This window comes from Cyprinus carpio, chromosome B25 (assembly GCF_018340385.1).
Source record: "Cyprinus carpio isolate SPL01 chromosome B25, ASM1834038v1, whole genome shotgun sequence".
Lineage (NCBI taxonomy): Eukaryota > Metazoa > Chordata > Actinopteri > Cypriniformes > Cyprinidae > Cyprinus > Cyprinus carpio.
The window spans coordinates 178,349-190,705 of record NC_056621.1 but is presented as its reverse complement, the minus strand read 5'-3'; the positions used below and the strand labels follow the sequence as shown (position 1 = coordinate 190,705).

Here is a 12,357-nt window from a genome sequence, read left to right as displayed (position 1 = left end):
GTGTCCATCCGAGCATCTGAGCATCAAAATATAAAAATGAAGCCTACCCTCTTTCACCAAGCCCTTTTATTTTCAGCCCTTCCATTTCAACCACCTGTTATATAAGACCACTTTCACAATCTAGTCAGTTCTCGATGGACTGAATCAAGTTCTGCCATGCATTTTGCCTCTGTTTCACCCAGAAATGTCACATTATCATTTCATGTTTTTTATAGTTTATTACAGCCTTACTGAATGAGTGCTTGACCTGAATAAGGTTGCTGCAGGCACTGCATGGCTTTATGGCATGATAAGAGAACTGAATTTTGGTGCAGTGTTTTTTCTGCTGTGCCCATTCTGCCAGACAGGCCATATTTTCAATTTTCACCCTCTATGCAACAATCCTGATCTATTTTGATATGCTTTCCAGACATAATTTGCAGTCAGATCAGCACAGATAATCAGCAAAGGCTCAATTTATGAAGATGAAATGTCTTATTTTATTTCTCATTTATATGGGTTGTGATTGTGAAATCAATAGAGCAAACAAATGATTTTCTCTCTCACTTTCCCTCTGCGTAGTTAATTCATTCATTTTATTTGTTTTTTGATTAATTGTTGTTTGATTTTACTGGTGAACTTGATGTCTTTATGTATTTATCCATCTAATGATTCATTAAAAACAACATGCTAAAATCAGTGCCAGGTATTTTTTTATGCTCCGGTTTAGTGCTTTGACTCGAACAGAATCTGCAGTGTTATCAATATCCAAATCATAAATTATTGAGCAGCCTCAATTATGCATGACTGACCTCCCTCTGCTGTTCAGGATGTCAGCACAAATTGCATGAATGAATGGCTCTCTAAAACACTACAATATGTCTCTTTGAACCAAAAAAATATGGCCAGTAATTTAAATACATTATATATACTACCGTTAAAAAAATTTCATCCGATTCTTTACAAATGTTTTTGGAGGTATTTTATGCTCACAAAGGCTGCATTTATTTGATCAAAATACAGTAAAACAGTTATATATTGAAGTATTATTAAAATTTAAAACAACTGGATACCATATAAAAAACTGTCATGATATAATTTACTCTGGTAATGGAAAAGCTTAATTTTCAGTCTTCAGTGTCACATGATCCTTCAGAAATCATTCTAATATGCTTATTTGCTACTCAGTCTTCAGTGTCACATGATCCTTCAGAAATCATTCTAATATGCTTATTTGCTACTCAATACATTATTGTTGCTCAATTATTAATAATGGTTCGATAATCTGTTAAATCAGCTTGAGTGTTTGTTTTGTTCCTCATTTCAGTGTCTGTGCGTAGCCACGAATGTCTCACTGGCCTTTTGTATCAGTCGAAAACAAAAGCCTGCTGAAGATTGCTCAAACAACTGAGGGGATTGTGTTTGTTCTAGCGCTTAAAATATATATTGTACAGCCCAGAACTGGATAAAATTGATTTTCAGAGAAGAATAATATTTAGTGGATATATTTACCTCTTGAATTCCACCTCATTCCCTAAAGGCCACGATGTATGTGTATGAACTTAATCTTTTGCTGGTGTCAAGAGCAGCAGCCCTTTCCTGAGCACTTTTTTTATACAGTATGCTAGTATTCTGCTTTATTTCATCATCTAAAATTCCGCAATTTTAGGGCAAAGGCATGTTGAGGCATCTTCTGTAACATTATGTTATCTTTACAGTCACATTTGATCAATTCAATGCATTCTTGCTGAATAAACACATTAATTTCTCTAAAAAGTATTAATTTCTAAATTGAAATCTTACTGACCCTAAACTTTTGAACAGAAATATACACACACATAAGCCTACATCAAAAGAGCTTTTAGAATTTTCAGAGGTATGAAGTTTTGGCTTTGGGCCTTAATTATCAGTCCATCTGAAAATCATGTGATCGTTCGCTTCCCCCTCAGCATCAGTGAAATTCATAACTATGGCTCAGTGCTTGCATTATAAATAGGTCCTGCTTGAGGCTTCAGCACTAGAGTACCGATTTCCTTTGTGTGTATCCTGAGAGAAAAAGGAAAGAGTTTTCCTCTAGGTATTATAGACTTGTGGGGAACACGTGACTTAGACGGGACTGGAAATATCAGAAAAATTCTTCTCCAGACCATTACCATTACTTCCCCGCCTGCAGACAATCAGTCTTCCCAACCGCTGACTCATAGAGCATAACGGTGGGTCGAAACGTCTCATTCGGTCTCTCTAATAGGATATTTGAGAGGATTGAAGCCTGTCAGCAGCTAATGCAGTGGTGGTCACAGTTTTAATAAAAAGCCAATTATGCCAGTACCCCTGATATTACCAAAGTACAAAGAATTCATTTTACTGCAGGCCGCTATTCCTTCTCAAGGCATTCCTTAAAATACATTAAGATATCATAAGTCCATATAGTGTCATATTAATTGGGTAATCAACAGTTAACAGTTGCTGTAATGTGCACATAGTACTTCTCTCCTCACAAAACGCACTCACATCGACGCTCACCTTGACTCATGCCAAGATGCAGGTCACCATGGAAACTTCTAGTAGAAGAGAGAGGAGGTTGAGTGACTCAGTAAAAATCAAAACACTGATCATGCCGTTTCCTTGGCCTGAACCTCCCCACCAGCCGCAGCTAAACTTGACTGATCGAGGTCATTACTGCTGTATTTTATTTTGTATTTTATTTTTTTTAGATCATCTGGGAGATTGTTAATGCCTCATTTCTTTGTTTCTGGCAGACACTGGAGGGATCGGTCCTGTTACGCAGCACTTTTAAAAATATGAATATGCTCTGGTCAAACTGAAAATCTTAACACCAATGACAAGACAATCTCTCCCAATGGGCTAACTTTCTATTTCTCTATGTCTCGCTCTCTGTATACAAGTACACTAAAATACATATATGAAATTAGCACAGTGGAAGGGATTGACTTTTTTTCATGCTCACCAAAGATCATAGTACAGTAGAAAGAGTAAAATTGTGAAATATTTTTACAATTTCAAATAACTGTTTTCTATATTAATATATTTTAAAATGTAATTTATTCCTGTGATCCAAGCTGAATTATAAAATTCAGCTTGGCATCATCATCATCAAATTTGAGCATTTTCAGCATTATTACTCCAATCTTTAATGTCACATAATCCTTTAGAAATCATTCTAATGTGCCGATTTGATGCTAAAGACAATACAACTGTTATTATAAACATTGAAAACAGTTGCACTGCTTAATATTTTTGTGGAAAATGTCATGTTTTTTTCAGGATACTTTGCAAGATGAATAGAAAGTTCAAAAGAACAACATTTATTTGAAAACAAAATTGCAATAAATAATTTACTGTTACTTACATCTAATGTAAACAAGTATTAATTTCTAAAAATATTATTGACCCCAGGCTTTTAAAATTGTAGTTAATATAATGATACATATAATTTCCATCTTTAAAATTAGTGAGTTTAATATTTTATCTAATATATTCCGACATATATGATGGGGACATGAAAATGTGCTGCATAATAGGAATGACACATCTGTATCTTTTAGCCACCTGCAGTTCATTACCAGGAAAAGCACAAAGGAGCAGCTCTCGGTTCTTAGAGGGCTTCAGACTGCTGAGTAACTCTCAGTTCACTTCACACCCAAGAGCTGTGAGGATATAATCAGGTAACTGATACTTACCAAAACAGATGAGAAATTAGATCTGGATGCAAGGAGTGTCTACAGTTACAAAATGCTTGAAATATTACTGAATTCTTTAATAGATGGACAGATAGACAGATAGATAGATAGATGATAGAAAGATGGATAGATAGATAGATGCTGAATATATGATACATCTGCGGCCGAATCGATACTTGCGGTCCCCATTTGCACCATCAGCCCGGGAGCCTCATGTCTGACAGGCCTTGAGCCACAGAAAAACCACAATCTGAGACATCAACCTTTAGTAGTTGTTAACCTTGTATCACCCCACAGACCAGTCATCACAATCTGATCTAAGTACACATCACGCCCCTTCAGCAGGGTCAGAGGGCATCACTCCACCTCCCAAGCTTTATTCCATCCATTTACTGTCGTTGCAGTCTATTAGTGCTCTTTTATTCTAATCCTAGTATTACTAGGCCCATATTGTGTTAAAGGGATAGTTCACCTAAAAATGAAAATTTTGTCATTAATTACTCACCCTCTTGGCGTTCCAAACCAGTAAGACGTTCATTCATCTTCTGAACATAAATTAAGATATTTTTGATGAAATCCGAGAGCTTTCTGACCCTGCATAGACAGCAATGCAATTACCACGTTCAAGGCCCAGAAAGGTAGTAAGGACATCATTAAAATAGTCCATGTGACATCAGTGGTTCAATTTTATGAAGCTACGAGAATACTTTTTCAATACATTTGTCTGTTGCGTTGCTGTTTATGGAGGGTCAGACAGCTCTCGGATTACATCAAAAATTATTTCATTTATGTTCTTAAGATGAACGAAGGTCTTACGTTTGGAACGGCACGAGGGTGAGTTATTATTGACAGAATTTCATTTTTGGGTGAACTAAAACAAAGGCAGGGTATGACGTTTCAAGTAATGTAGCTTATGAGGAAAGATGTGCTACTTTTTCTAAGCTTTTGAACTTGCTTGGGTTTTTTTCTGCCAGGCTTGCAATAATATTAACACACAAAAAACTCAAAACACTTTAGAAAATACATACTGTAGCAAAACCTTGGCAACTCTCTGCAGGTTACATTGTGACACCAATAGGTGGTGATAAGGGACTGTCTTTGTGAGTGAGTCATAAAAACCAGTCCCTCCAGGATTTTGCGGAACTTTTTTCAGATTTTTGCGGCCTAAAATTACTGATTTGCTGTGGCTTTTCTCAAATTTTGCAGTGAAAATATACCACAGAAAAATGTTATGACTTTTCTGACTTCCGAGAACCACTGTAGGGCTCCAGACTAACATTTGAGGACACACCAGCACTAGTGCCATTCAGTTCTACAGAAGATGGCACCAGCACCTGACAGTAAAGCACTCAATAATCACACATGTACATCTCAGAGATGTCTATTTAATGTCTGCATTTACATATGCAAGATGTATTTTTTTAAGAATGCTTGTTCATCTGCAGTAGGTCTCTAAGATGTTTCCTGTCAGATGTCAAATAGACATTTATTAGAATGCATGTAAAACTCTTCTTAGACGTTTATCAGAGTACACAGCAGATGATTCCCAGAGTCTTTAGCAGACGTCTTACAGATGTAATAAATATATTACATCTGATAAAATGTACTTTTATTACTTTCATTCATAATGTCTAAATATAGTTTAATGAATACAAAAATATATATATTAGGGAGTGAAAATGGCCTATAAGTACTTCTCTGCAGCCATCTACTAGTGGTAATTTAATACATTTTTTTATTTTTAAATAATTGTTTTCTTTCCAACATCATAAAACTTTTTTTTTTTAGCTTTATACATGGGGGAAACCTATAAAGGATGAACAAATATCGTCACATTAAAAATAACTTTTTAAATTCGGTAATACTTAAAGCTTTGAAGTGCTGGGAAAAGTTGTGTGAAGCATTTAAAAACACTCGAAAACATTAGACCATTTCTTCCACAAGTTGTTCCTGTAGTTTTACTGTTAAATCCATGGTGAATGGTGGTGATTTGTGTTTATTGAACAATGTTTTACTGGTTTCCACATCAGTGGCGTTTGTTCTGATATCAGCTTTAACAGAATTCTGCGCTGAATTTGAATGCTTCTCACAAGATTTCCCAGAGATGTTGATTCTGTGGCGAATTCGACATGCCGTTCCAAACCTGTAAGTCCTTCGTTCATCTTTGGAACACAAATTAAGATATTTTTGATGAAATTCGAGAGCTCTCTGATCCTCCATGCAACATCAGTGGGTTATCTGTAATTTTATGAAGCTACAAGAAAACTTTTTTTGTACGCAAAAAAATAAATAAAAAAAATAAATAACACCTTTATTCAACAATCTTTCTCCCTTGAACCGCTGTCAAATGGCCTATTTTATTGACGTTCTTGGTACCTTTCTGGACCTTGATGTGGTTAGAACCCTTGCTGTCTATAGAGGGTCAAAAAGCTCTTGGATTTCATCAAAAATATCTTAATTGGTGTTCTGAAGATGAACGAAGGTCTAACGGGTTTGGAATGACATGAGGGTTAGTAATTAATGAACGCAATTAAAAACACAATGAAACTGTGAAAGCAAGTGAGTAGATGAGGTTTCTTGTTTGGTGTGTTTAACTAAAAGGTCTTCCCAACACCCACTGTTGTCCCATTTGGCCCCTTGTTAACAACCACTCTTTTAAGGATAAGTAAAAAATGACAAGTGTAATGTATTTTATGTCATAGATAAATGTGAAAATATTGTGAACTGTGTTACCACAAACCTTATTTCACTCATTTACCAAAAACCCGTTCACTGACTGCAGAATGATGAAACCATAAATGCTAAAACGATCGTCTGAAGGGTTTTGGCTTACAGAAATGACATCATCTCTGCAGCGCTCTGTTGTTATATGAGAGCATTATGACATTGGCAGTCACTGTTGGTTTGAAACATAATCAGTGATCACATGCAGTCCCGTGCCTATATATATTCAGAACAAAAGGAATCTATGCTAAATTACATTGCCATTTACATGAATTTCATCTCCAGCTACTGTATCATTTACCCCCTCCTCTGACAGCAGCTTAGGGTTTAAAATGGGTAGTTAAAGCACTTTCCTCTGCAGAAAATAAATAGCATGCTAGTCTTTATCTATCTTTATACAATGGCCTGTCTTACTCTGAGGCACATTTGAGCCTTTGTGATTCTGCCTCAGCTCAACCCACTACACAGATCAAGGTCCGTCCCGCCCAACACACACTGCAGCCAGTCAAGCACTGGCTCTGCAGCTCCTCTCCTCCTCCTGACACAGCTCTTTGATTACCACTGTGCCAGGCAGTACAGTGGAAGCAGGACCCGTGCAAACACACATGTGGACTCCCCGTGGAGAGATTCTCAGTGCTGCATTAGCTGCATAGCGTCGTGTGTGTTATCTGTGAGATCTCTGTAAGCAAGATCACTGCAGTGTGACCTTGGGCTGGCCAATATGAACAGCTTGGACTCCAATTGAAAAATTTATTTATGTGTGGCATACTGGGAACATAAATGGATCATGGTTCATTTAGCTTGCGCTTTATCTTTTTATACAGTATATGTTCTATAAACTTCTGACTTCATTTGCAGTCAAACTCTACTACAGGATCAAGATGTCTTTCTTCTTTTTCATTCGGACTGACCTCTGACCTCGGCTGAGAACTGGGCGGAATGTCTGGTTATGAAAAGCTGTAGTTGTTGGTCCAGGTCACCTTCTGACACATTGATGGCCCCACCAGAACGAATACCTGCAGGTACAGAGAGACATATGTGACATGATCAATTTGAAGCAAAGTTCCTGAACTGTACATGTGTACGCAATGTTCATTCACAACCTCATTTCACATAAGAATGAGCTTAGCTCATTTCCTCTTTTTTCATATATATCATACTTATTTTCATTAAATCATAATTATAAAAATTACTGAAGATGCATGAAAAGTTAAATATGAAAAAAATATTTCCTCTTTTCGTATATACAGCATGTTAACATATCATACTATTTCATTAATTACAATTTAAATGTGATAGCATTTGTGTGGAAAGTTGAGTTCAGAATTTCACAAATTTCCTCTCATATATAGCATATATCAATGTATATCATACAATTTTATTAATTGCAATATATGTTTATTTTACATTACTTAGTAATTATGATGTAATAGAACAATTTGAGTTGAAAAATGAAAATACATTTCAATGTGCTATTTATTTATATTAATATTTTGATTAATGTTATCTGTAATTGTGATAACATAATTGTGAAATAATAATTAAAATATTTTATATTAATTACTTAATTTTATATTTTTTTTTAAATAAACTTTTTAGGTTTATATTTAAATTGTAATTTTTCAACCCCAGTTATTAGTATGGTCTTAGACATCTGGCCATATAGTTTTAAACCATGAGATTTAGTGTGTTGTGCTCAGAATATTCATTGAGTGTTACATAAGATCCCAAAATTTTAGATGTGTGTTAAGCTTCTACTGCGCTGAACTTCAAAGTCTAAATTGGAGAATTACGGGAATGAAATGAATCTCTCTATGCCTCTGACGCTCCTCGGCTGTGTCCTTCCTCCTCTGTTCTTTATAGAGATGAAGGACTATTTTCCTCAGATTCTGTTTTTGCTTTTGTAGATGAAGTGTAAATCTTGCAACACACTGCAGTGTTTGTCATCAGAAATGCTGTGTCAATTGGGATTTAAAAACAGGTAATGACCGCAGAGATGAACCTGATTTTACTTTTTTTCTTTTTCTAGGGGATAACTTGAACAACGAATAAGATTTACACAGCCTATAGAAACACAAGACATTCCTGACAGTATTGATTTCAATTCATTCTCAATCATAATTACTAATTCTGATTAAGAGTCTGTCAGGAGGAATGGGATAATCCTCAGATTTCTAGATGTTCAAACATTAGAGAATGCTGCAGATGGAGCATGTCAGGACTTGTAAATGTACTGAATGTGAGTAGCGTAACAAGAAGACTTTTTTTACAGTCAAAGTCAAGCTTCACATATCATTAGACCAAAATGCCAGTAGTTATGAAAAGAAAATGTTCATTCAGCAAACTTTTATGAGAACAACAAAGCTGGCAGATAAATAATAAAACATATTTTAGAGTACTAAACCAATAAAAAATAACCAGGACTATTTTCTTTGCTGAAATATGAAAAACACCTTAACTTTGTGCTTTAAAAGTTTAACTGTTTATTACACATAACGCTTAAATGTTAGATGCTTCTAGATGCTGTAAGCTTCTATTGAATAATAGGCTAGAAAAAAAGGGTACCCATAATCGATACAAAAGCTAGATATATACACTTTAGGTACTAATATGTACTTTTTAAGTGCTACTTATTTAGTGGTAAAAAAAAAAAAGATAAAGATAAATAAAAATATGTACCTTTTAGCTTTTGTACCTTAGGTTATCACTGCAGCGACAGCTTTGTACCTTTTTTTCTGAGATTGTATGCACATTTTCCAAGACCTATTTTATGCTTGAAAGAAAAATCAACACTAGGGACACTTCCTACTGCCATAATTAATCACCCGGCCTATAGTAAGTTTAAACACCCTGCTCAAAATATAGTGGTAAATAAACAACATTTTCAACAACAATATCTCGAGATTCCCGTCCTTACAGACCATCAAAACTGCAAGCTTCATCAATTTCATACAAAAATGCACAATTCATGCCGCAGTGCTCAGTGCTCAGCGCAGTCAGGCGAGGTCGCCGCAGTGTGCTGCTGCTAGTATGCAATGGTCTGATCAGATCATATAACGCTCCAAAACAAGTACACATGACAGGCGATTAGTGGAAGTTACTTAATTATTTCTATTAAGCAAATTATATTATTGGCAATCATTTGGAAATTAACATTAGCAACATAGTTTGGGACTGAAGTGCGTCAGTAATTACATGAACAAGCCCACGCAGTACAGTGTGTCAGCCTAGATACGTGGTTAACTTGCGTTGAATGAAGTTAAGATGTAAGTATGCAAGACATCTCCGTGATTTTTGACAATATGATACTTGTAATACCATAACGAACTTAATCAATTTAAATAGGTATAAGAATACATTTGCTAGGCTATCTGTCACAATTCACTGTGAATAATAAATATTCATTTAACAAAATATTTGATAAAAAAAAAAAAAAAAAAAGCCATATTGAACGATGTCAGATGAGGCATGCTTTCAGTAAGAGGCTCACCGCGCTCTATGTGCTGTCTGGCGGTGTGCAGCTGGTTCTCTGTCGCGATCTCTCCCGATCACGATGAAGCATGTCGAAGATTTCCTGGCGGGAGGTCGACTGGAGCCCGCCTCTTCGGTGCTCACGTCCGACCAGGGGTCCTCGTCCTGCATCCACCGCTGACCAGGAAGCACCCTCGCGTCGGGATGCTCCATGGAAAACCAACAGCGCGCCCCGACCGCGCCGTGCCTGCGGTTATCTCCATGACAGACTGCTGACCCAAACCCCCACCCCGGCCCTCTGCTTGCAAAGTTAAGGACCAGAGAGGGATGCTGCTGTCAAAACTATGCGAAAACTAGGCGCTGTTTACCTGCGTGTGATTGGCTAAAAAGACCATGCAGCTGCTGTGATTGTCACAGATCGACGCCAAAAAAAAGCGTCGCGATGGCAAATACCGACGCAACATTAGTTAAACTCAGATGGGACGGCTTGTGGTTTCAACAGTAACGTACCTCAAAATATGCAGTGGAACAACGGAGAGCCACGTGAAGATTCGTCTAGAATTCAAACTTTTGTAAACAAATAGTTAATGATAATTAACACAGACAGGACAGACAGACAAGACAGCCAGGACAGACAGAGAGATAGATAGATGATAGGCTAGAGAGAAGATAGTTAGATAGACAGACAGACACCAGACAGGACAGAAGGACAGACAGTGATCGACAGACAGACAGACACAGACAGACAGACAGATAGATAGACAGACAGACAGGACAGACAGCTAGATCGATAGGGGACAGACAGACAGAGGATAGATAGACCGGACAGACAGATAGCCAGATAGACAGACAGACAGAATAAAACAGACAGACAGATAGACTAGATATACAGAAAGACAGGCAGCGACCGACAGATAGATAGGATGAGATAGCTAGATAGGATAGAAGAGGACAGACAGACAGACAGATCGATAGACAGGACAGACACAGACAGTATAGACAGATAGACAGACAGATAGAAACAGACACGACAGATAGATATGATAGATAGATCGATCGACGTAGACAGAACAGCCAGATAGATAGAGATAGTAGATAGGACAGAAAGATCACAGACAGCTAGATAGATAGACAGACAGACAGCCAGGCGATTAGACAGGACAGACCGACAGATAGGATAGGACAGACAGACAGATAATAGTATAGACAGACAGACAGACAGATAGATAGTACATGCACAGACAGACAGGACAGACACAGACAGGATAGACAGATAGACATTTTTAGACAGACAGACAGAGAGACCGACAGGACAGTAGATAGATAGATAGGACAGACAGACAGACGAAGACAGATAGAGAGATAGATAGATAGATAGATTAGACAGGACAGGGACAGAACCGACAGATAGATAGACAGCAGACACAGACACAGATAGATAGATAAGACAGACAGGACCCCCCCCCCCCCAAGATAGGACAGACAGATAGATAGATAGACAGACAGACAGACACGATAGACAGACAGACTACAGAAAGATAGAATAGATAGTAGATAGAGAGAATAGAAAGACAGACAAGACAGATAGATAGACAGACAAGACAGGCCAGACAGACAGACATGAAAGACAGATAGATAGATAGAATAGACAGACAGACCAGACAGACCAGACCGACAGGACGACAGGCAGGACAGACAGACAGACAGACCGACAGATAGGACAGAAGACCAGGACAGACCCCCCCCCCCCCAGACAAAGACAGACAGACAGACAGAAGCCCAGGACAGACCAGACAGACAGACAGACAGACAGACAGACACAGATCGACAGACAGACAGGACACAGTTACAGACAGACAGACACAGACAGACAGGACAGACAGGACAGATAAGATTAGATAGATAGATAGATAGATAGATAGGATAGATAGATAGATAGACACAGGACAGAACAGACAGAATATATAGATAGATAGATGAGATAGATAGCCAGACAGACAGACCAGACACACACAGGACAAGGACCAGAAAGACGGTACGGCGGGACAGACAGATAGCTAGATAGATCGAATAGATAGGATAGATAATAGATAATAGACTACGATAGGAGAGAGACCCAGCCAGACAGGACAAGGACCGATCGATAGATAGATAGAAGAGATAGATAGATAGATAGATAGATAGACCAGACAGACAGGACTATAGATAGATAGGGGACAGACAGACAGGACAGGACAGGACAGATAGATAGATAGATAGACAGGACAGACAGAGAGATCTGTGTGTTGGTTTTCTACACCATTTTTTCAGTGTAGTAGACTATATGTAAAAATTATATATAGTTAAATGAATCATTATTTGAAATTTCATTGCTGGATGCAGATTAAGGACTACAAGCTTAGAGAGTACACCACAAAATAAAAAATACAAGGTAACATACAAGTTAAATGAAATTAGACGGTGACTGCATAAGTACTGCTAT

General features: G+C 37.4%; 1 pseudogene; it reads right to left on the bottom strand.

The window, feature by feature from the left end:
• LOC122134550 overlaps positions 1-10,088 on the bottom strand; it is a 33,802-nt pseudogene extending 23,714 nt beyond the window's left edge.
• Between the last annotated feature and the right edge of the window lie 2,269 nt (positions 10,089-12,357).